General features: G+C 30.5%; 1 pseudogene; it reads right to left on the reverse strand.

Moving 5' to 3' along the window:
- Nucleotides 1-26918, reverse strand: part of LOC107849370 — a 168634-nt pseudogene extending 141716 nt beyond the window's left edge.
- Between the last annotated feature and the right edge of the window lie 689 nt (nt 26919-27607).

The following is a 27607-nucleotide window of genomic DNA, read 5'->3' on the forward strand; positions in this document are numbered from 1 at the left end:
TATCAGTGTGTATTAAGTCTAAGGGATTGCAATTTCTTTTAACAGACTTATAAGGATGCTTTGCATACTTTGATTCTAAACACGTTTGACACTTTAATTTATTGCACTCAAAGTTTGGCAAAACTTCTAATTTAATCAGTTTTCGTAATGTTTTGTAATTAACATAGCCTAAACGTTCATGCCACAAATCATAAGACTCAAGCAAAAAAGAAGAAATTGAACTTTTATTGATTTCAACATTCATTACATTCATCTTATAAAGGCCCTCGTTGAGATAGTCTTTTCCTACATACATTTCTCCTTTGCTAATTACAATTTTTCCAGAAATGGTTACATATTTGAATCCGTTTTGGTCTAGAAGTGAAACAGAAATCAAGTTCTTATATAACTCTGGAACATACAAGACAGTATTAAGTGTCAGGACCTTTCCTGAAGTCATTTTCAAGCACACTTATCCTATTCCTTCTACCTTTACAGTAGCGGAGTTAGCAAAGTAGATCATTTCTTCTACTTGAGCCGGAGCAAATGATGAAAACAACTCTTTGTTGGTACAAACATGGCGGGTGGCACCAGAATCCATCCACTATTTACGTGGATTCCCCACCAAGTTGCAGTCTGAAAGCATAGCACATAGATCATCACATTCTTTGTTGGACTCAATCATATTTGCTTGGTCCTTTTTCTTGCCTTTCTTAAAGGTACGGAAATCTGTAGACTTGTGGCAAATCTTGCCACAGTTGAAGCACTTTCCCTTGAATTTCTTTTTCAGTTGATTGCTTTCTTGTTAACTTTCTTCCTTTTCTTAGAATTATTTTGGTCATCTTCTACAATATGTGCTCAATTAATTGTAGAATTCCCTTTTGATCTTCTCTCAGCAACTTTATTATTCTCTTCAATACGTAGTCAGACAATAAAATCTTCGACAGTCATATCCTTGCATTTGTGCTTCAAGTAGTTTTTGATGTATTTCCACGTAGGTGGTAGCTTCTCAATTATCGCTGCTACTTGAAATACATTATTCACAATCAAACCTACAAAACAGTTTATGTGAGTAATAAGAATATTTTCAATTTGTTCAACTAAGTTATTTTTCAAAAATATACCTTTCTCTAGGAGATCGTGGATGATTACTTGCAATTCCTACACTTGAGAGATAACCGATTTGCTATCTATCATTTTCAAGTCCAGGAACCTTGCAACAAAGAATTTCTTAATTTCCACATCCTCTGTCTTGTATTTTCATTCTAGTGCCCCCCCACAATTCCTTCGATGTCTTAGTTCCACTATAAACATTATAGAGGTTGTCTTGGAGACCACTCAAGATATAATTCCTGCAAAGGAAGTCCGAGGGTTTCCAAGCCTCCACAATTATGAAACGCTCTTTGTCCGAGATTTTCTCGGGCACCTCAGGAGCATCCTCACTAGTGAACCTTTGAAGACATAGAGTGGTGAGGTAAAAGAACAACTTTTGCTGCCATCTCTTGAAGTCAATGCCTGTAAAATTTTCGGTCTTTTCCGCATGTGCCATAGGTTGCAGAGCATTTGCTCGACTTGTTGATGTAATACTAGTTTCCCCCACATTCGTAGTCGCATCTTGTATTTGACTTTCCTTAGTCATTTTTCCTATCACCACAAGACAGTACCTTTAGTATATTGACATACTTTTTAAAAAGTTGAAACAACTTTAAATACTTTTTGTTTCTAGTTAACGATGAAGTTTTTATGACTTCCAAACATCAACCGGGTGATCTTTAACTTGTGATGAATATTTTATATCTTCTAATCACTGGTTAAGTTCAAACAGAGTAGAAAGCTTAAAACTTTAATCTCCAAAAACAAGCAATCCAGATTTTGAGATTATTCCTTAAGATTGTTATTTTGTATATATTAGGGTACAAGAATCTGTATACATGCAACACAAACTTCAAGTCTAAGACAAGAACACTTATGAATTTATCTAACACCTTCAATACTAGATTATGAATAATCTATCTAAGAAATGTGTTAATTTTCATAAAAGGGATGAAATGGAATTTTTAAGGCCAAGTTCTCCGACTTCACGGAGTGTCCTTAAGGAATAATTCCCCTCACTGTACCTGAGGTTATGGAATCTTCCTCCCAGGATAAAGTTTCCTTCAATCCGAACAATAGCAGTACCTCAAATTGTTGGATTCAACGAATTCACTCAATAGTTTGATTGATCATAAAGAATGGTTTTTGAAGACAAGAAGAGAGTTTGTATTTCAGAAAATTTTGTTTTTAAACCTATGGATGAAAGGTTTATATAGCCTTCATATGCCTCTTCTGAAAAGTGGCAATGGTTCACATTTCTGAACTGGCAAACCATTTCATGAATCAGTGTGTCATTTCGTTGAAGGATTGCATCTGCATCCTTCTAAAGCATCAGTTCGAAACATTGCATGCATGCATATAATTTACTTTTCCTTTCGAATTAAATTTTTGTCCAAAAAGATAGATCTCGTCGAAATCCGAAGCCGAAGCCGAGCGAGCGACGACGACGGCGTGAGGCATCGATTATTTCTTGCCTCACTTATCAATTTGAACAAGTGTTTCTTAATAAAAACACTTGAAATGGTATACTTTTCATTTTAGAGTACACTTTCCATATTCGTGTTTTCTTCTCTATTTTTCCTTCCACTTGGATTCCTTCATTTTTCATTCATACTTTTCATATACTTTGAATCCAACAAAGATTTTACAGCTAGATATTTCTCCATTCACATGAAAATGTTGAAATTTACATCTTCCATTAACATCATGGATGACATCAACAAGTCCATTCTGATCTCTATAGATAGGGCATTTTTTCTCATTCATAACGTGTTAAATTCAAGGTGAAGTCAGAAGTATCAAGGAAGTATCTATCATCAACACGTTAATGTTTCTTTCATTTTCTTGTATTTCTTCTCCCTTTCTATTAGAGTATTTAGTAAGAGAGTGAATGTTGGAAAACACTTGTGTGAGCTCTTTTTTTGGAGTGATCTTGTGAGGTTGCTCTCTTGGGATATTTAGATTAATTAGAGTAACTACTCTAATTTTTGTACTCATTATTATCAACTTGTTATTGTCATTATAACATTGTTTAGCTAAATTCCGCAATAACCGAATTCTCGATCCTAACACCAAACATTTTATATACTAGTTTAGTGTTTAGCTTTTAGATAATGAATTCATGTACAACTACATGTACTTATGAGGAAACGGATATGCATTGTGATGTCCATGACGGAGTGTGCGCCTGCGAGGGTGGGTCGAAATGAAGGATTAGCAGGCTTCTAGACTAACAACTTTTTGAGAAAAGGGTCATGTTATATCTTTGAGCGAATAGCACATCAAAATAAAGATGGAAAGTGGAGTTTTATATGAACACAACTTCAAATGGTATACACTTTTGAGCTCAATGATGACATAACCTAAGAGACTATTCATCAGAAATGAGTTATATGTGGCCCAATGCATCAGAAATTTTTTTTAGAAGGCAATAGTAATGCAAGACTATTCATAGTAAACAAAAATTTACATCTACTAGCCTCCGAACCAATGTGATTTTTTTATGGTATATATAGTTCAAATCGGAAACAATGAGTTCGGTTGCTATGAGGAGGATTGAAGTTATGATTTAGACAAACATAATTACAAACTAATCGCCTCTAAAATGACACGTAAAAGTATGTTGAATTTTTTGTATTTCATATTGCATTCTGACATAATATACTTTTTGAATTAACAAAATACCTTTGAGAAAATACACATCATTTCACCCTAAACTTATGTGCATAACTTATTTTAAACCTTTAACTTTACGGGTAATTATATGCCCCTTAATAACTTTAAAGTGAATTAAATTTAACCTTAATGCTGACGTGGCTTAAAAAAATATAAAGGCGCGTTTTTTCTTTTTATAAAAGTTGATTCCTTAAATATTTAATAAATTTTTTAAGGGAAAATGGTCAAAAATATCCCTCTATTTTGATTAATTAGCTAAGTTTGCCCTTCGTTATACTTTATGGCCATTTATACCCTTTCTGTCACAAAAGTTAACACATATACCCTCAAAACTAACGGTGTGCCCCAAATCGATCAAAATTAACTGATTTCAATTTTAATCCGACCCGGTTCACAAACCACTGAGTCAACACCGTCCAATTTAACCCTTTTCCGTCACATTTCTTTCTCTTTTCCTTCCTTCTTCATCTCCTCCACCTTTGAAAGGAAAATACAAAGTTAAATGCAAGAAAAAAAAAAACAAAAAAAAACATAGCAATAAAGTCCAAGGATGATGATCTCAATATTGAGTTCCTTTGATGCTCTCTCCGATGAGATTTTTGTAAGACCATCGCTTCTCCACTATCTACATCTTTAATAGCTAGCGTGAAAGTCGAAAGCCGCCGTCTAGTTCGTCAGCCGGTATGTGAAGAAGGTCGGAAAGCCATCGCAACATCTACATCTTCAATAGCTAGCGTGAAAGTCGATAGGCGCCGTCTAGTTCTTCAGCCAGTATGTGAAGAAGGTCGGAGAGCTAGTGCCACCGCCACCGCCACCATCACTTCAAAGTCATCGGCACATCCATAAAAGACGCAGAGGTTGGCACTGAAATTCGACGACGTCCACGTTTATCAGCACTGTATTGATATTTATATTGATACCATATTAAGTTCATTTGAGGTTTGAACTATATTTTCCTTCCATGGCTGGTCATTTGCACTGTATTCTTTGAAAGTTGAAAAGAAAAGGTGGATGAGGTGAAGAAAGGAAGAGAAATGTGACGGAAAAGGGTTAAATTGGACGGTGTTGGGTTGGTGGTTTGTGAACCGGGTCGGGTTAAAATTGAAATCAGTTAATTTTGATCAATTTGTGGCACACCATTAATTTTTAGAGTGTATGTGTTAACTTTCGTGATAGCAAAGGTATAAATAGCCACAAAGTATAACGAACAACAAACTTAGCCAATTAATCAAAATAGAGGATATTTTTCACCCTTTTTTCTTTAAAAAAAATACCCCTTTCCCCACCCTTTTCTTCTTCGAACCCTACCACCCAATCCTTTTGCTTCTGCTTTCTCACTCCCCCCCCCCCCCCCCCCCCCTCCTCAAACACACACATAAAAATATTATCTCTACCTCACCTCATTAATTTCTCAAAAAAAAAAAAATTAAAGGAGTTGCATATTTTAACACCATTTTCATAAGTTCCACTATTGAGAAGAAAAAAAAATAATTATTTCTTCTTCTTTTAAATTCAATTCAAGGTGAACAAGAAAGGCCTGGCATTGTTGTTTATGCGTTGCTGCTGTATCGACGACTATATGAATGCCTGCCTCCAGGACCGACTGCTATGAAATAATAATAATTCACTTTATACATTTAAGTAGGCAAACAAACTAATGGTGGCTGGACATTTCAACTCCGATGTAGTAGTATTTTTAATTAATTATATGGCAAACCACTTGAATCAATCAATGAATAAATTAATCATACATCACAAAAGGAGTTGCTGCTAGGTGCAGTAGGGTAGTGGGAGAATCAGTAGTTGTTCCTGATTAAGGCGGAATCATAGCGGACGATTTGAGTTAGACCGACATTGTTGCTGGAGCCGACGAGCCTCCGCAGCTCCGACCTTACTTTGTAAAATATGTGGCTCCAGCTGCCTTTGTTGTTGCATTCTAATACGGTTTTCTCCTCTTCATTCATTTTCAAATTCTTGGCAAATGTGGGCAGAGTGTTTGTGTTTGTTGAAGAAGAAGAAGAACGAATGAGATGGGCTTTGGGTGGAGAGGGATCGAACTGGCGTGGGAGTGGGGGTTATTTTTCTTTTTTGTTTAACTAAATTATTAAATAAAATATTTATAGTTGGGTTATATTTAAAAAAAAAAAAAAAAATTACAACGTGATGATGACATGACATTGATGTGGGCGCGAGTGCAATGCACTCTCCCTTATGAAATTGGTAGTATAATTATAAGGTGATAATCAATACCTTTAGATACGCATCTTGTAAATTAACAACTATGTATTTAGTTATACATATTATGTATTAATATATATACTTTCGGATATTCATAATTTCAAGGTCAAGACAAACTTTTCAATTTACAGTGCATATATATAGTAAGTCAATTCTGGATACACACATATTTTTGAAATATTATAAATATTATATTAATTTTTATACCCAACATTTATTAGTTTAACTAAATGAGTACTGATTTATGTATATCAAAATATATCAAATGATGCAAAGTATAAATACCTCCCTGAACTTGTCGCCACAACTTACTTTAGCATTTTAACTTTATCGGTAATTTTTTATCCGCATAAATAACTTTCGCATGAATTATATACCCACCGAAATGTAATTCCACTCTCACAATGGAGAGTGTAATACACTCGCCCCAAGTCAGCATCACGTCGGCTCCACGTAAGCCACGCAAAAAAAAAAAATTCACCTCCCCAACTTTCTTCTTCACCCCACACAACTATCTGCCAACTGCCACCCCACCCCCCTCCTCGTCACCCCATTTTCTCTCTTGTTCAGCCCCCTCCCCATCACCCCATTTTCTCTCTTGTCCAGCCCCCTCCTCCTTCGCCACCCCACCCCACCCAAACCTCTTCCTTTGTGACAAACTGCAAACACTCCCCCCATTTTACTTTAAGGGTAAAAGGAATTAGCAATAGAAAATATGTTGAAATTTTTTATCAAATTCGACTGTCACATTTTGAGAAAAATTTTGTTGGATTCAATTCTCTTTTTAAAATTTTCTTCTTCGATTCAATCTCAATATGTATTTTTCAGTGTTTTTCAAACGAATACTTTCAATTTGTTCATCAAAATTAGAATTCAATAAATTTGAAATTAGTTTAGTTATGGAGAAAAATTGACTGTGATGGAATAAATTAAATTTTATTAAAGATTTATTTTAGAGAAAATACCTATTACCCCCCCCCCCCTCCGAACTATACCAAAAACGGCTTTGACATACCTCAATATAAAGGGGGTCCTATTACCCCCTCTAAATCAATTAAAAGTGTAATTTTGACACCCTTAGTGCCTACGTGGCACACACGTGTGCCTTTGTGGACACTTCAATGTGTTGTGCCACGTATGTGCCACATATGCACTAAGGGTGTAAAATTTACACTTTTAATTAGTTCAGGAGGGTAATAGGACCCCCTTTAAGTTGAGGTGTGTCTCTGCCGTTTTGGGTATAGTTCAGGGGGGTAATAGGGTATTATCTATTTATTTTATGAAAAACTGAACTTATTATAGAAATCTACATGAAAAAATATTTTTGTACATTTTGTTGGAGCTGGTTGATGATGGCAGTAAAGAAAAATGAAGGAAAAAAAAAGATAGGGGTGGTGGGGTGTGAGAAAGAAAAAGAGAGGGGGTGATGAAGTGTGAGGAAGAAGAAAGATAAGTGGATGAAAATTTAAAGGTAGGTGTAACACCCCGTAGTAGTAACGCTCTATTAAGGCATTTAAAATGACCTTTAGGACCCCTGTAGTGATGGTAGACCATGTGTAGACATTGTGGGAGGTGTTGGGGTGTTTTAGGACCTCAAAACTTAGTGTGCACCGCAAGATAGGACCTATGCAATGGCCGTGCATCGCATTTCCATCGCCTACCGTCACTAGAAAGGCTAGGCGATGGCCTAGGCGCAGCCCAACTGGGAGCTAGGCCATAAGCTAGGCGCCACCCACTTTGATGGCTAGGCCATGGGTTGGGCGCTGCATGGCCAATGCATAGAGGAGTAGAGGCTCTGTATTTGTGTTATTTTAAGGGCAACAAGGTCGTTTCACACCCCCCATAACCATCCCTAAACACTCTTAGACAAAATTAAAGTCCATATTCACGTTATATCACTTAAAAATTCCTAGTTCATCTTCCTTAAGCACAACAGGAGAAAAACAACCTAGGGTTGATTGATTTAGCCTCAAGAGTCAAAGTTTCTCAACGTTCTCGTCCATCTCAGGTACGTGGGACTGTCCTAATTCTCATGGGCATAGGTTTTACGATTTCTATAAGTTTTAAAGGTATATATGCACATATATGCTATAAGTTTTGAAAAATCATTTTAGGAGCATGTATTGTGAAATCAATTCCATGAAATTATGTAATTGTTATGGTGGTTTTCCATAAACTGCATTTATAATCTCGTGCATATGTGATTTGCATTTAAAAAATGATTTACGAATGTGAATTGTGAAATTTTCTTTCCCCATGATGAACTTTATGGACTTTGCATGACATGAGTTGTGAATTGTTTTTAAGAACATGGCTTAAGAGCCCTCTTTTGATCATGAGATTTATATATAACCAATGTTGGGGCTAGTTTATTAATGATAACAAATTCTTCAGTCTTAAATATCTCTTTAACCATTATGAATGTGTTAAATAAATGAAATGGCCACCATCTATTAAGAAGAGAAATGAAGAGTTGAGTCATGATTTCAAGAATATGTTTAGAAACTCATCAAATTAGGCCCATGTATTTTCAAATGTTTCATGCTGACATGTTTTTATGAAATGCTCTCACTTTTGTTGTATAAAAATATTTTGTTTTTGGATTATTCTACTTACTAGTACCTTATGCATTGACCCCCTATATTCCAAGTTCTGAGGTCCAGTCCTGTGTTTCTACTAAACAGTAGATTGTTATTGGAGTTCAGAGTTGGTGAGTCTCCCTTAGCTTGGAAGGCATCTTTTCACATGTGTTGGATTTCTTCTGATTTTAGTTTATGGTCTGACCGGGGGCCTTGTCCCAATTTTAGAAAGAATGTTGTTTCCAGTAGAGACTTCGTAGACTGGTTGTAGATGAATTTGGGTTATAGATGAATTTGGGTTTTCTCATGGGCTTTTGTCCCGCATTGTTAAGTTTAAATTATAAGACTACCACTTTTTCAGTTTACTTCCGCATTATCATAATATATGAGCAATACTTATGATTACAAAGTAACGGGTCTTCATGGTTCGGGATGCCCGTCGCGATCAGGGTCTCTCTTTGGGTTGTGACAGTAGGTTCACTTATATATTTATTTATTTATTTTTTAATCAAAATGAATTTTATTTTTCTTTTGCCACGTCAGCTCTTAAGGGGTTAATATAATTCACGCGAAAGTTATTTAGAGGGTAAATAATTGTTCATAAAGTTAAAGTGCTAAAGTAGATTGTGGCGACAAGCTGAGAAGAATATTTATGTTTCTCTCCTAATATCAAGTACGAAAAGTTGATCGGACTCTACATCATGCTCCTTATGTTATTATTAATTTTAAGTATGTCTAATATTAACATGATTTTAGGGGGGAGAAATTTCTGCTCAAGATAATTTTAGGAGAAAGAATAATATCAAGAATTGGATGCAAATTTAGCTATACTAGTTGTTGAAATCTAATATTTGCCCTCCACGATTAAATTTAATCTTGAGTTTCTTCGGTTTTAATAAAATTAAAATATTTATTTCATTCGAATAAAAAAAATTTAAAATATTTTTTGTACGTGATTTTGTCATTTTAAGTAGCGATTATATATTATCGCGTTCAGTTATACGAGATTATATAATTTGATTACTTAAATATTTATTTTATGGAATATTGGATTTTATTAATTAAGGATTATTTTGAAAATAAATATAATGATTAAATATTGATTTTAATATAATTTATTATCAAAATTATTTATTTGGATAAATATGCATTTGATTTTATTAAATCAAGAAGCTCGGGATTAAAAAAAGTATTAATTCGTATCGAATTTCAGTTTAATTTAGCCAATCTATTAGATTTGGTCATAATTAAAATCAAATTGGATATAATGCAATCCGTCAATTGATTTTTAATTTGGTCAAAATTAAACGAATATGGCAAAACTTTAAACTCCAAGTGGGTTATATTTTAAATAACCCCAAAATTCTCAAAAACTCTCATAACTTCTACCCAATTCCCACCAAAAATATTTTTAAATTTTACTATTTCACCCCCCCCCCCCCCCCCCTCCTCCCCCACATTATCTTCCGCCTCACCTTATCTTCAATTTTTAAAATTTCAAAAACACCTCTAAATATTTTTTTCTCCCACATTGGTGGATGAAAAAGAATGGAAGTTTCATTCTTTCCTATAAATACTACCATTATTTTGGTAGAAAGACCAAGTCTCAAAGCCTCAAAGAATTAAAAAGTTTTTGAGAAAATAGTTGAAAAAAAAATTTAGTGAAAAAAAGAAGTCTCAAGGTTGAAAAAAAAAATTTGAACAAAGAAGAGTTTTTATTTTAGTAAAAAAAATTCTTTATCCATGAATTTCGTGGGCTAATCGAAGTTCTTGAAAGATTGCTTTCCGGTGGTGATCAAGACTCCGAAGAAAGCTTGAAGTCCCGTTTTGCTGCCCCAAAAAGGTAAACACACCTTTCTCGTTTTTTAGTTTTATTATCATTTTCTTCTTCATCTTTTTCTTCTTCGTAGTTCGTAGTTATAATTTTGTTTGTTGGAATTGTTTGTTGCAGACGGCCTTGAAAGCCCTAGGACGTTGTGGTATCAATATTATGGTTATTTTCATGTTCATGGTATAAAAATAAGTTATCAATAGTTGTATATGCCTTTTTGACTTTATTTTTTGATTATTATAGATAAAGTTTCAATCTTTGCATAAAAAATGTACTTATACTTTTTTAAATTCATTGTTGGCGGATATATTTATTTTTAGCATGTAAAGTTGTTTTCTTTATGTTGAAAAGAATAGTTAACATTGATTGTTTCTCCTTTTCGACTTTATTCTTTGATTATTATAGATAAAGTTTCAATATTTGCTTAAAAGATGTACTTATGCTTTGTTAAAATTCATTGTTGGCGGATATATTTGTTTTTAGCATGTAAGTTGTTATCTTTATGTTGAAAAGAATAATTAATATTATTTTTTTCTCCTTTTTGACTTTATTCTTTGATTATTATAGATAAAGTTTCAATCTTTGCTTAAAAGATGTACTCATGTCTTGTCTAAACTTATTGTTGGTGGATATGTTTGTTTTAGCATGTAAAGTTGTTTCCTTTATGTTGAAAAGAATAGTTAATATTGATTGTTTTACCTTTTAGCTTTATTCTTTGATTATTTTGTATAAAGTTTTGATCTTTGCTCAAAAGATGTACTCATGTCATGTTTAAATTTATTCTTGGCAAATATATTTATTTTTAGCATGAAAAGTTGTTTCTTTTATGTTGGAAAAATAGTTACTATTGTTTGTTTCATTTTAATAAAAATAGGAATTGATTAAATCAAGAATTTGTCATTTGCTTGTTAATTATTTTAAGGGATTTTCAAAATCCTCATATAAGAGATGAAGTGCTAGCTTTATTTTCCATCCACGATGTTTATTTCTTTTTTTTTTTTGCATGTTTTTTAATTTGTCAAAATGATGAGAAAGTTCGAATTTTCGTGGCTAAATAAAATTATTTAGATATTTTTGAGTCATGCATAGTATGATTGTGAGACGATATTTCACTTTTAGAAATGTTAAACTTTTACTCTAATTTTCTCACTCCCTTTGAATTGTTATATGTGTTCTTTGCGAGTGTAAAGACTTGATTCGTGTTTCTCTTTGATTCATAATATCAAAAGAGAATCAACGATATCTTAGAACGATAAATCATAGGTCGTTACATGTTTTTTCTAAAGTTGGCCATGATTTAGATATATGAATCTTTGTTAATGTCACCTTAATTGAAATTTAAAGATTCTCTTTCTTGAAAAGTTAGCCTTTGTTTAATTTTGTTATATGAATTAGTGTCTATGTTTGTTCAATTTTAGAAGTGAAGGTTATTTTTCTTATTGCCTCATCCCTTTACTTTTTCAAGCTTGCGTTGCTTGTTCTCGCATTAATTCATTGAATATGGCCTTCTTCCTTTCACCTTGATTCATTCTTAATATGAACATAAATCATGAGGCATGTAAGTGGGCGTCTTTGCTTTGCATTTTATCTGTTGACTCTCATTCTTGTTATACGTGTGCAAATGTGTTTAGCATTGTCATTCAAAAATTGGTTCTTGATACTTTCTTTTGTTTTGAAATATGTCACTTTTATGCCTTGAACGTATATTAATTTCCTTATCTTTTCTCTGCATGCAAAAAATGTCTCGAGTCCAAATGGACTCCTCTCCTCTTGCATTTCGTAATGGGTCAATGAGGCCCACCTTTTCAATTCAAGTCCGAAGTTTAAGTTCAAAGTTGACTATATGGCGTGAGGTGCTAGAAGATAGACGAAGAAGGAAAACGGGTCAAAATCCATTGATAAGGTCACTAAGAGACTTGAAAAGTTTTGATTTTTATTATTGTCTTCTTTTTATTTATTCATTCATTTGGGTCTCGAAGCCAAAGTTGTAAATTAACACAGGTGAAGCAGGTTGTGGGTTAAAGGCCCAAAAATCTAGATTAGGACAGGTGAAGATGGGCTAAAAGACCAAATGAATAGTCTAGGATAGGTGCAAGTGGATTTGGGACAAAGTCTAAATCTCGTAATTTTTCTCCTACAACCTTTCTATGCTTATTTGCTATTTATTTTCTTAGGCTTGGTTAAATTTCCTACTAAGTCGTTACAATTGATTTTATCCAAGTTTTTGCTAAATCACTTTCTTTTCAAAAATCAACTTCTTCTTTTCAAAGTTAGTCAAAGGTGGTTTTCAAATAGCCCGGATAACCGTAAGTTAGCAGACATTTTAGATGCCTTAAAAATCTTCCTAAAATGTTAATAAGAACCTCTTACTCGAAATTTTCTTAAAAGTCTAAGTCTTTTTTCTGTTTTGAGACTTAAGATTTTGTTTTAAAGTTTTCTTAATTTCTTTTCAAAAATTAAGTGGCGACTCTGTGATTTCCTAGATTATTTTAAAATTTTCTTTAATGTTTCAAAATAGTTTAAAAAATCAAAATCAATGTTTTCCAACCCTTCGACTCTAAAAAGGGATAAAACACTAGTTTAGTGTACGTGCTTTGCACGTGTATATCACATTAATCGATAATAAAATATATTGCAATCTACTGACCCTCTATCCTAACTTGTGTCCTCCACACCCTCCTATATCAGGTCATATTTTCGATAAATTATAATTACATCATGATCTATCTAATCGGCTTTCTTTAACACTTAGTCAGTCTAGTTCTGCCTCTCCTAAAATCATCTATAATCAACCTCTCTCACCTCCGTATTACGGCATTCGTACATCTCTTTTTCACTTGTCCGAACCATCTCAGCCTTACTTATCATGATTGTTTCTAAAAAAAAGTTGTGAACTAAATACCACGACAATAAGAGATATTAAGATAAACAATTAAATCCAGCCTTTATACAAATTTTCTCAAAGTCGGTCGATATTAATCTACCACATGAAACTACAACAAAATAATATGATAATAGAATTATCAAAATGACACAATTAAATCTAACTTTTCCACAAAATTTTCTTCAAAGTTGGCTGACATTCATCCATCACTTATAAACTGAAAAAAAATATAATAATAGATATATCAAAATAATATAATTAAACCTAAATTTTACACAGGTTTTCTCAAAGTCAACCAACATTCATCTGGCACATGAATTAAGCAAAAAGACAATAAATAGTAAGATAATAGGACAATATGATTAACTCTAACCTATACATAAAAATTTCTCAAAGTCCGACCGAACATACAAAACAAAATGATATTGGAGATATCAAACAATACAATTAAACCTAACCTTTACACAAATTTTTTTCAAAGTCGATCAATATTTATCTACCACCTATATTAAACATAAAAAGAATAAATAGTAAGATATTAGGACCATATGATTAATTCTAACCTTTACATAAATATTCCTCAAAGTTCGATCGAACATACAAAACAATATGATATTAGAGATATCAAAACAATACAATTAATATAAATCTTTACACAAAAAAATTCTCAAAGTGGAACAATATTTGTCTTTTACCTGTAAAAACAACCAATCAAAAAAGAGAGAAAAATATTTCAATGTTAAAATTGAAATCTATTTTGGATTTGTTCCTATAATTTTGCTATTTTTGAAAAATTTAGCATAATGCAAGCAAACCACTTGAATCCAAACCAAAATAAGTTAAGAAAGAAAGTAGAAGTAGAAGAAAGACTATCTTTTAGGGTAAAATTTAATCCAAATATTACGTAAATAGAATTATATTTTTTTTTTCTATATAAGATAAAATTCTAATTAATTTAGAAGAGTTAAATATTATAATTAATCCTAGAACAAATTTCCCTAATAAAGAAAAGTGGAGTTTGATGTCCTTAAATTTTCTTAATTATCTTCTAAAAACTAAGTCACTTTTTCTTTTTGGGTCAGGTTTTATTCAAAAGCAAAATTGTTTTTCAAAAATAAAGTAACGTAAGATTTATAATTGGTTCCTAAGTCTAAAAGGAAACAATTAGATAATTATTTTTACCTAAATTTTACAATGTAAATTAAACCTTTATCAATAAAAGTTAATTTTAAATTAAATAATAATTTTAGAAAATAGGTGAAAAGACGATAAGAAGAGTCTTTTAATGAAAGGTAAAAACTTCAAATTACTTTTCTAAAGGTATTAACACTTTTAATATATTGTAGATGTAGATTGTAGATAAATGTAGATGTAGATTGTAGATATGGAATATCTATAATATAAAAATAATCTATAATATATTAAAAGTGTGAAGGGCCTTATAAATGTCGTTTGAACTTTTTGCCCTTCATTAAAAGTCTCACCTTTAGACAAAATCATTTTTTTGCCTTTTATGATATTAAATATTATCTATAATAAATTTATTATAATTTAGCCATTAGCCAACAAAGTACTATTCTATTTAAATTACAAAGTCCTATTCTATTTTCCTACGATAATATGGTAAGACAAATTAATTAGAGGAATTAATATATAAGGAGTCCTAATAAAACCTACAAATACAAATACATAATGCATAAAGAGACGGTCGATTATGTTGCTCTCTCTCTTTTTCAATTCTAGGGTTAATGTTCCATAAATATATACTATTAAGGTACAAGAAGATGAAGAAAGGGATACGTGAAGAGAAAGTTATAGAGCTTATGTTTCCAAGGTTTCATGTTAATGATAAATAAAGGCAGGTCCAAAAGTCCTTCTCAAAAATACTATCCCGGTGATTTGCCTCTTTAACAGTAGTAAAGTTGGTCCATCCTCACTCAAGCCAGGTAAATCATGTTCAAATAATTGTATTTTACTTCATAGTAGATACATTATTTTGCATTGTTGGTGTTTTTGGGTGTCGCTAGCTGTTGATTAGCTGCAACAGTTGCATGATTTATAGTTTCTTTTGTATTCATATCGAACTCTAAGGGACTTAACTCTAACTCAAGTATTTTGATTTGAATGGGGAATATATAAGTTCTGAAAGTTTTGCAACTTTTATATTCAGCAATGTCAGATACGAGAAGATACTCACCCTCAAATAAATTGTTTGTAGGTACTTAAGAATAGTTATGTACGATGACATGTTTTAGAGAGTGTGGATGTCTTAAACATGGGTATCTCAAGTGCACCAAACTATCAATTGTGAAGTCATTGCACAGACGATGGAATACAGTCAAAGTATATGATGTGTCTATTGATTTTTCTTTTTGTTTTCTTTTTGAAGCATCATCATCATCATCATCATCATCATTATTATTATTATTAATTCAGTCTAGAATCTATTAAAAATAATCTTTTGCTCCATAAAAATACAAATAATGGGGTAAGGGTAAGTTTTGCGTGCACGTATGTTATTGTTGCAAATATTAGATGTGCTTGTAGGTTAGAATTTTACTTGGGCGCCTACTTGTGTTAGGAAAAAAGCACATATTATTGATATCGAACGCCTTAGTGATCTATACGACATGAATAGTTTTTCGAGGGAGGAATCTAAGGCATTGCTAGCACGGGGAAAGATGAGATTGTTGTTTTCTAGATTAGATGGTTTGAATGGAACTGCTTAAGGTGTCAAGAAAGCTGCTATGGCATTGAAAGATTTGGAGTCATTTATTGAAAAAAAAAATAAGACCTTTAAATCTTAATATTAGAAGAAAATGAGGCCTGCCCTTATTGTATGACTGCATGCACTTTGCCAGATCGATGTAGGATTTTCCTTTCTGCAATAAGCTTATGGTACTTCATTAATATTCAATTTTTTTTTCAATTCTTTTTGTACGTGTCAATATGTTACTGTTGTAGAATTTTCATTGCTAGAACCTTATGTATTATTTGTTAGAATTTCAATAGTGGTATCTTTAAATTCATTCCATAGCTAGGATTCTATGAATTTTTGCTCGTTTTCGCCTCAATTTGATTTCGGATATTTGCTTCTATAATTAGAAGGCAGTTAAGCTCGCTTTCTTTTCTTTCTTTTATTTTTAATGAATTACTGATTTGTTAATTATTTTCTTTAGTTAATTATTTGGATTCAACAAATTCTTATTTCCTTGTACTCAACCTTCAGTGTTTTGTGTTTTATCTATTTATGAAATGATAAAGATCATAGAATGAATGCAACTTTAGTTGTTTAAATTCAGCTCTAGATTTAGTTGTCTTACACAATCGCAAGATATCATTAGGACTTGAATATTAAGATTATATCTTTTTTGTTGAAGTATTTGATGTTATGTTGGAATAACACATTTTACAATTCAATTGTACTATCTTCTTTCTCATTGATTTGATTGTGTTGCTTTATTTTTCCTAATTACTTCGTGGTAAAGTAAAATTTATTTGGTGTGAGCATTGGTAGTGGCGGGCATTAGCAGAGGAAGAGGTCAAAGAAGTATCGAGGAAAGTGATTAAGACGGACTTGGTTCATTTTGATCTTACCATGGACATGAACTTAGATAGGAGAGAGTTTGAAGGTCGTGTATTAGGATAGAAGGTTTTGTGTGCCAACCATTCTTATTAAATACTGAAAATTTCATGGCCAATCTTTACTATATTCCTAAAATTTGTATTAATCGCTCACAAAAATATATATTTTATCTTTCATATAAAATTATTCATTCAATCTTTTATTTTAAATATATTAATATCATCTTTCAGTATTATATTCTACATGACTTGATATAAACGCACGTGGATTTAAACTAGTAATATATTAAAAGTGTGAAGATCCTTCGAAAAGTGATTTAAACTTTTTACCCTTCACTAAAATACTTAGTAATAGACAAAATCGTCATTTACTATTTTATTCAAATTATTATTTAATTATTTTGTTATATTAGGACTTTTAACTCAACTAAAATTTATATAAGGAAAAACTTCTAATTTTAGTCCATGTAGGGATTGTTTATATCTTTATTACGCACACAAAAAAGTTTCATGGAACATCACAATTCTCGACCAAGAAAGATGGCCGTTAGAAAACCAATACTATATTCTTGGAATTTCGGTAATTAGAACATTAGGTTAGTATTTCAATTCTTTCTTCTTTTGCTATTGGTTTACTACATTGCATTTGTGTAAATTTTTCTTGTTTTTATTGCTTGAATGGTCAAATTGAATAGATTTTAACGAGAGGTTAGTATTTATTTATTTTTTTGAATTTATGGTAGGTGATTTAAATATTAAATTTTACGTCGTTGTTTTTTTTAGATTCTTATGTCTTCCTCAACTTTAGATCGTCGTTGTTTTTTTTAGATTCTTATGTCTTCCTCAACTTTAGATCGTCTAGGTCAGTAACTTTATTAATTGTATTACTATTAATATTTTATTTTTATTTTTTTGATCTATGATAGGTGATATTCAGATCACTCTACTTTTAATTTTTGTTGGGATCAAATGTTCACGCCTATATTGAAGTTAAACAATAAGGTAAGAATTCTAAGTTTCTTTTTTGTGAAAAAAATATCGTGTATATTTTATTTAGATTTAGATTTAGATTTCTTTGTTTAAGATTCTTTTATCACTGGTTTATGTTTCTTCTATTTTTAGGTTTTACATATTTTTTTTTTTTTTGTTATAAAAGTTTATGACCTTAACTTTTGTTAATGAGTCTCTCCGATGTTGTTTTAAGTTTCAAATCATGAATAGCATATCGCCTTTTTACGTTTGTAGCTTTCGTTCTAAAGTTTCAGACATAACTTTGTTATTTTTAGGTTGTAAATTTATTTTTCTGTTGCGTCAATTTTATTAATCATGCGTAATAAATCATCCTTTTATATTTGTAAGTATAGATTTATTCTGTACGTAATTCAATCTAGATCTATTTTTGATATGCGCATTCATGCTATCATCTTCTTCCCTTTTCGTTGTGCACTTTCTTTCGTTTTTGTCATAAACACCTTTATTCTCATTTCTTGTAATTCTTACAACTCCTTTGTTGTCTCTTAAGGGCAAGGAAACTTTAAAAGAAAAAACTATCAAATTTTATGAGTACGCATGTTTTGATTATTTAGGTAAATTTGATGTTTCTTTATATAGTCTTGAAAATTTAACAACTTGTGAATTAATTAATCCAGCAAGTTTATCGAAATTTTAATTTGGATAGTTTCCTTCTATTCTTTTGCTGAGTTGTTCCTAGAAGTGGTAAACGGACGGGTCAAATTGGATATGAGTAGGTAAGGTGCTTCTCCAAGTGCCTTTTGTCGGAGAATACCTGAGTATATATGGTCAAAGTTTTTTCTATGTATGTTTTATAGATGTTAAATTCTCTTAATTTCTTAGTGTGTCTGCTTCTTTATATTTTGAATTCATTATCACCGATTACAATAGCCATGTATAGTTTGTGTATGTTTGCTACAAGTCTTTAGCCTCAAATTAAATTTGCAGGAAAGGTCTTGATTGTTAAAGCGCTAGCAATTTGAGAAGCTCGAGCTCTCCAAAATGATTCGGCAAATATTCATATTTTATTTAATACAAAAATCGTGGTCCAAATCGATACAAAAGAAGGTGGATGTCTTATGGAAGATAGCATATTTGAGATACAATATTTATTTATACCATGTAAATAGATATAATATTTATTTTAATACCAGTTATTGCTTTTAAATAATTTATTCTTATATACAAGTATAGAATTGTATTGATTAATTAATGTGACGATGTGAGACACACTGCTGTAATTATTAAACTTTTTTTATTTAAAGGATGTAAAAAGTCCTAAAATTAGTTTACCTTTTAATAATCGATTCGTAAATTTAAGGATTTCATAGTACTCCTTTTAGGTTTGTGTTTCACGTAGTGATTAGCATTCTAAAAGAATTATAAACTAAAAATACTTGACTTATGTTTTTAAAAAAATTGAGTTAATCAAGGATTCCTTTCAATTCATTGTCTTGAAGATTAGGTTTATGTTGGAAACAAATTCTTAAAATGTTTTGGCTTATTTATAGAACTCAATGACTACATATATATTGTGTAAGTGCACGCAAAGTTTTTACTATTTACTTTCTCCGTTTCAAAATAGTTGATCCTCTTTTTAAAAATATTTTTTTAATTAGTTGTTCCATTTATGAAATCAAGAGAATATTATACAATCAAAACTATTTTGAAGTATATACTTTTTTATTTTACCTTTAATGGTATTAAGTACATCTACATTTTTTTAAAATTATTGAAAGCACAATTTTACATTTTTAAAACTATATTGAATATGCAACTTTACCAATAGTAATTTTAAAATAAATTTACAAAATATTCACATAGGAATTATGAAAACGAAGAGTCCATATGCGGAACGACGTACTCTTCATATGCTTAGATAGAGTAATGGAATAGTGCACATGATTTCAATTCTAAAAAAATGAATTATAGTTTCAATGTAAATACTTCAAGTTCTAGGCGTTCTAGGCGTGATGCATGGAATGAAGTAATTTGCACCAAAGTTCTCTCTCTCTCTCTCTCTCTCTCTCTCTATATATATATATATATATATATATATATATATATATATATAAAATCTAATTATTATATTGATTATTGAACTTTAAACAATATATAAGGATAAAAAAGTAAAATGTACTTCTAATTATTGATTTCTTAATGGACTTGTCAATTACATAAGAACCTGTAAACTACAACAACCTATTTTGAAATGAGGGAGTGTAAGTTTTGTGCTTCTCTTCTCCTCTTTCTTTCTAGGTCAATTTATTTCTCATGTAATGTTGCTTTGCAACAAGTTTCAACTTCTAATATTATCATATATTAAAATGTATTTTTGAAGTTTTAAACTATATCAAATTCACACAGTTTAATCTTTTTTTCTTTAGCTATTGTTGGAGGCATTAAGTTTTCCAAAGGTAATTAATTTCTTTCATCACATGAGTTCTCTAAAATTATTGTCCCGTGTACAGGCATGCATTTTGGCTTTATTTATTTTTATAACAATAATTTTATAATGATACAATTTTAATTATCATATTTCGGAATATGAATCTCTGGAGATAAGTAATTTTCATTGTTGTGTTTTTATTAGGTTGTGTTTGTTTTTTTAGAGTTTATGACTGTCCACATATTTACAAAATCATGTCATTATTCTTCTTTAACTAAGAAAATTAAAGTGAGGAACTCATCATGTTCCTATTTAATTACACTATTTATCTAAAAAATATATTTTACTTTTTAAGTTTTATACTTAATAATGTAACTTTCACACAATAATTTAATTTTTATATGCAGTTATAATTACTTAACTAACATACATGTGCAACGCACGTATCCTAGACTAGTAGATATATAAATACACACACATATATATAATACATACATACTAATCTAGTGTATGTGCATTGCACATGTGCTTCACATCAAGTCCTCAATCGATATAAATAATGGAGTAATTTTTTATTCAATTCCAACAAAGAAAAAGGAATTTCAAGGATTTTGTTATAAATCAAATTTAATAATTAAAAGTTGCACGTTAGTATATAATAGTTTCTATTAGTTTAAACTTCAACTTTAGAAGATGCATTACACATGTACACACATTCAAAAATTAATACATTAATTCAAAAATTATTGAAAGACAAAAATAGGACAACTATATGTAAGATTATTAAAGGAAAAGATAATTTATAGTATTAGATAACTAAAATACTAGTTGACTGTAAAATTCAATGTTATTTTTTTTTTAACATTATAGTTAAATAAGAGAAAATCAATGTTCTAAAGGTACTTTCAAGAAAGGAATAAATTTCTAAAGTGTTATCATACTTAATTCACATATGAAATTTATGTCTTCTTTTTCATGATAAATGTTGAGATTTGTAAAATTTTAATAGAAGGAGTCATTTTTGAGAGTTTTAAAACTTACATAAAAATTGAAAATTGAAAAATAATTAACGTTACTTATCTTTTGCCATTAACTTTTTACAATTTTACAAAAAATTAAACATGAAAAATAATATTATTTATTTACCTGAGTGTCCAATTAGCAGCAGAGCGAAAATCAGGGAGAAAGAAATCTAATCAGACTTTTGCTTCGTCCATCAATAATGTTCCTGCAAAATATTAAACAAAACATAATTTTGTTGCAAGAAAAACCATTAAAAATATTGACTTGGGCATATATAGTGAGGGACAAAAAATATAATTCACTAATCAAATCATAATACGAGAAATTCTAATGCTAAATAATTGAAAATAAGCAAATAAAAATAAAAAGAATAATTCTTAGGAAAAAGGAGAGCTAAAACAACGAAGTGCAGTTGGCGGACCCTTGCATATATTTCGTCTCTTTATTTTTACTTTTTGTATGAAAAAGTTTTATAAGGAATGAGGTTGGAGTTTTAGTTCATAATAAAAAAATGTGGAGTTTTTACCTATTATAAATAAGTAAAACTTTCATATTTATTTTATATTCTTTCCATATATTTTAGGAGTCCTTAGTTTAATAAAATAATAACTAAAAAAATAGGAAAGAAGATTTTGTTTAAAATGAAGACTTTTAACGAAGGGCAAAATGTTCAAATCACTTTTTTAAAGGTTTCACACTTTTAATATATTATAGATATAGATATAGATAATGTCATTATTTTTAGATATGATTTAATAAAAATATTTTGGTCAAGAAGGTGCCAATTTTAAGTAGGTCTTGAGATACATGTGAATCCCTTCATATGGATGTGCCAGAAACATTGAAAACTACTAGCTTAGGTGTACGCGCCTCGCACATGTACCTCACTTTATTGAGTTCAAACATTACACTAAATAGGATATTTATTTTAATAATAAAGGTGAATACAAAAATTAAATTCAACATTTTTTGAAGAATTTATTTAATTAAACCTAATATTTACCAAAAAAATTTGTCAAAATCAATTGACATTTATCTACCACCTATAAACCGCAACAAAAAATACAATGATAGAAGTATCAAAATAATGTAATTAAATCTAATCTTTACACAAGAAAATTCTCAAAGTCGTCTGACACTCATCTACCACCTATAAACTATAATAAAATAATACGATAATATAAATATCAAAATAATACAACTAAACTTTACCTTTACACAAAAAAAATTCTCAAAACAGAGATATAAAATCAATACAATTAACCTAACTTTTACCTAAAAAATTTCTCAAAGTCGACCGGCATTCATCTACCTCCTGTAAATTCCAAAATAATACAATAATATAAATATCAAAATAATATAACTAAACTTTACCTTTACACAAAAAAAATTCTCAAAATAGAGATATAAAATCAATACAATTAACCTAACTTTTACCTAAAAATTTTCCCAAAGTCGACCGGCATTCATCTACCGTCTGTAAATTCATCTACGACCTTTAAACGACAACAAAACAATACAATAGTGGTCGCAAATCTTTAGTTTTGATGAAAATAATTCTTGTTTGAGCGAAATTTTTTATCCTAAAGAATTACTTGAATGAAAACAAAGAAGATATATATACACACTCGTTGAATTCTATTATGTTGATAAAAATAAAGAAGAAGTTGAGGATTAGAAAATTAAGCATCCATCAATCTACACATGCAGCCGAATCAAGTTAAATGAGCATCAATTATATTAAACTGATTTCTTCGATAGCTTAACATGCATTTCAATATTTATAGAAATATTTTTTTAATAGAGTTCTATTTTAGGAGTATTTTTCTATCCTATTTTAGGAGTATTTTTCTTCAAATTACTTTTCTATGGATCTTCACACTTTTAATTATAGATAAATTAGCCTTTGTGAATTTTTTTTTATGTTTTGTTTTGTTTTTCTTTTTTCTTTCTTTTTTTTTTTCCCTTTTTTCCTCCACACGATTTCTTTCTTCCTTTTCAATTCAATTTAGTTATCCTTCCATTTTTGTATTTTCCTTTTTTTTTTGTTCTCTTTTTGATTTGGACGTTTTTTCTCTTATTCTTTTCAATTCAAAATAACATTATTTTTTATTTAATTAATTTATTAATAAATTACATGTAAAGTAAGATTTGAATTGATTTTAAACTTTTTTTTCTAACACAAATAAGGATTTTAATTAATTTTAAAGTTCTAATATTAATAATAACTAAGTAATAATTTGAGGAAAATAGTGAAAAGACGATTTTGTCTGAAGAGGATATTTTAATAAACGATAAAAAGTTCAAATCACTTTTTAAAGGATATTCACACTTTTAATATATTACAGATACATATATACTGGTTTTAAGTTTTCATTACTCCTGATTAATCAAAAAGTTACATTATCATACTATGAAATTTACTTTTTGAATATTCAGAGTGACGTGTTCACTAAATTTTTTGTTTTCATATTGAAATTGTTTTGAATAGTTTTGACAATTTAGTGTTTAATTTCCTTCGAACTGTCAATACGGGTTGGTTCAGCCCATCTGGGCTAGTCCATACAGATTTTGAGTTTGACGAGTCAGGTCGGACTGATCTATTTAAATGACGGGACAAAAAATACCAAGTCCACGCTATTACCCTGTGGGCTGCGGGCCTCACGGGTCAGCCCACTTTTTAAAAAATAATATTTTATAATTTATTTTTACACTGCTAATAAAAATAAATATTTATCACACAATAACACATAGTATTAATGTCTGTTAATCAAAAGGGAGTCAAAGCTCGAATCACCCAAAGTAGGAAGAAAACGAAGAGGTGACACTACTCAATCGGTAACATCGCGGTTGAAAGTCAAGGGCGCGTTGAGAGAGATATAGTGAAGAGGAGGCGGCTAGCTGAACTAAGGAAATTAGGAAAGTGAAGAGTACAATGTACTCTTTATGTTTTAGTGGTAGATATTTAATTATTTTATTATTTATTAGATAGGAAAGTAGAAAACTTTTCGGTTTTCATTTTCTTTGTTAATGGAACCGGTCAATGGTCATCATTGGATTTGATTGTTTTTTAACTCTTTTATTATTTTTCAGTATTTTATTTTATTTTTAAATTATTTATTATTTGACTGACGGGTCGGTCCACGGGCTAGCCCAACCCATATCCCTCAAACCCTATGGCCATGGGCTTATCCGAGCTGGGCTAAAAAGTCATGTTCTTAAATGGGCTGCAAAAATTGAAGCTCATCCCATCAAATTACAAGTTAGGCCGGACTGACCCACCGGGCCTTGGCCCATATTGACGGCTCTAAATTTCCTTAAGGTGGTTTGGTCCTTAATTTTGTCCTTCAGATGAAGTGAATTTTTTTAAAAATTTTATCTCTTATAAAATTATTCGACACGAAATTTATAAACTTATATATCGAAGAAAAAGTTATTTATTACAATAGGCATAAGTTTAAAGGAAAAATATGTGGGATCGAAAACATCAAATCATAATTATCAGTAGCTAATGTTTAAAATAATTATCATTTGCGGATAAAGCTTAGATTAAATAGGTAAGCTAAATATACATTTATGGTGTATTTGTATATTTCGAAGTTCATATACAAATCTCGGGGTTCATATGCAAATTTCTAATTTTGTGGAGTTTTCTAATTTTAGGGCTCATATCTATTTGTATATTTATACACAGTAAATTTTGGGGCTCATATACAAATCTCTAAAGGTTTGTATCTATATACAAAGCAAATTTCGGGATCTTGTACAAAATCTCTAAGGTGAATTTGTATTTATATATATACCGTCTTTAATTTATATATTTAGCTGCTAAACTATAGTGAAACAAAAAAAAACATAATTATTCACTTTTATAAAAATAATTACATATTCATCTAGATTTTTCTAAACTCCTTAATTACATTTTATAATTAGACAAACTTTAACTATAATGCCCATCTTTATTGCCTAAGTATAGCTATTTGTGAAATTTTGCCTAAATTAAAGACCAGCAAAAGTGCAAAGGACCATTGAATCCTGAGTACCAAAGCAGCCCATTGGCTAATTGGGACATATAAGTAATATGAAGCCCAATAAGATCCATAGATCTGCAACTAAGGCTCAGTACTAAAGCAGGCCTCTCAATCAACAATGAATAGATAAAAGGACAACATAAACTCCGACAGTTTGGATTTAGTTACAAAAAATTTTGATATTTTGCGTAATTATTTAAAAATCTCAATTTTAAATTTATCGAGATGCACAATTAGCTTCTGATACATCCAACGAAGATATATTTTTCCTTTATAAAAATACATAATCAGCTCCCAATATTTTTTTCGATTTGAGTCTGTCGAGATACATAATACATCCAACGAAGATATATATTTTTCTTTTTTATGATACATAATTAGCTCCTGATACATTATTTTTTATTTTGGATCTGCTCTGATACATTCAATGAAGATACATAATTACTTTGTAATTTTTGTAATTACTTTATAAGGATGGGGACTGCATAAATATGATATCTTTTTCCACAAAAGAATTTTGGGAACAATCAAGCCACAGATATTTCTATGATACTTTTCTATTTTTGTTGTGGGATCTAATCAATTCAGATTCGTTTCGAGAAATCCTACTTCAAGGTGTAAACTGCTCACTATCAAAAGTTGCTTCATCTCCTTGAATATGAAATCATTGGTGAAGGATGGAGGAATTACCTACTAACTACGTACCATCAGACAGGAATGATAAGGTGTTAATTTAACTTTTTTTAACAATCTAAATTGAATAAATTACACTGAATAATTTTAAGTTTGCCATCACAAATTAAACAATTTTAACAATAAGGAGAAGTATAAGATTTAATAAAAGATATGGTCAAAGATAAAAAGAGAAAATGATGATTTTCTACTCGATGATGATCAATATATCTATTGGGAAAGGCATAAAATATGTATAGATATTTTAGATTTTGCAGACAACTTTCTGCCTTTAAGCTGGAAGTTGACGAAAAAACAACCATTGGATTTTTAATGGATTATTTATGATAGAAAAAAAAAAAAAAGGGAAAAAGAAAGGAGAAGTGGGGTCATAAAATTAAAATAAAGTTGTAAAATGCTTTTTCTTAGTTCTGAAAAGTCGATTAGCTTTTCGTATGGTTGATTAGTGTAGTACAATTTGATTAGACCTAAGTAATATATAATTTTCTGGTGTAATTATACATTTACATGCAAAAATATATTTAAATTACATTTATATAATATACTTATTTTCGGCTTGTTTGCTTTACATCGTTTCATAATGCGAAGTATTTGTTTAACATTCGAAGTAAAAGATGAAGATCGAGCAAATCAACAGCAAACAATGAAAATCAGTAGAAGTTTCTAGAGAGAGAAAATAGAGAGATGCAGGGGCATTTTTTTTATTTTTTATTTTTTTTAGAAACTTTTCAGGAAAATCCGCAGCCGCTACATACTCTGCCACAGCCTCTGCCCTTCGGGTGAGCACTCTGTGGTGAGCACTGTGTAAACCTCCCCCTCCCCCCCCGATGCAATAACCTGCAAACCATATGAGGATGTAAACCGCACTAGGCAAGTCCTGTGCGACAGGCTCAAACCCAGAAGGCATTGAGGGGAAATCAATCCCTGTTCACCCGGGTGGGTAACCGCCCTCCAAACCAACTAGGCTATCCCGAAGGATAGCCGGAGCATTTTGTCATTACTGAAAAGAGAGAAAAAATGAATGGTCCTTCCAAAAATATCTCTGACCTGTGCATATATACATTGTAGTATGAATCGAATCATATTATGGACCATAAGCTTAACAGGCCAAGCCCAATACATAAATATAAGAGAACAATGTTGTGTAATGATCCAATGAGTTACGAATAAAATGAATAAAATCAGTCCCCAACAGTATTATTTTGTGATGTGATAGTGTTTTGCTGAATATAACATCTTCTAGATAGATTACATTATTTCTTATCGTTAACATCACACATCAACTATTTAAAGAATAAATCTAACATAAGAGTAGGTTTTGAATAGAACTACTACAAAAAAGGTATAATAAAGAGTTAAATAGAATTATTAGATAATTAATAAGCAAAGACAAAATCAAAAAAAATAAATTAACGACACGATCACATCAAATAAATTATTAGGTATTTAACAGTAATTTAAATAATACCCAAAACAAATATTACATTCAAACTAACAATAAGATACAATAAATAGTTAACAATCATTCAAACAAGTAGGTAATTTCATCTCATCGTAATTTCATCTCATCTACTTAATTTTGATGGATGAAATTAC

The sequence above is a fragment of the Capsicum annuum genome, chromosome 12 (genome assembly GCF_002878395.1).
Source record: "Capsicum annuum cultivar UCD-10X-F1 chromosome 12, UCD10Xv1.1, whole genome shotgun sequence".
NCBI lineage: Eukaryota > Viridiplantae > Streptophyta > Magnoliopsida > Solanales > Solanaceae > Capsicum > Capsicum annuum.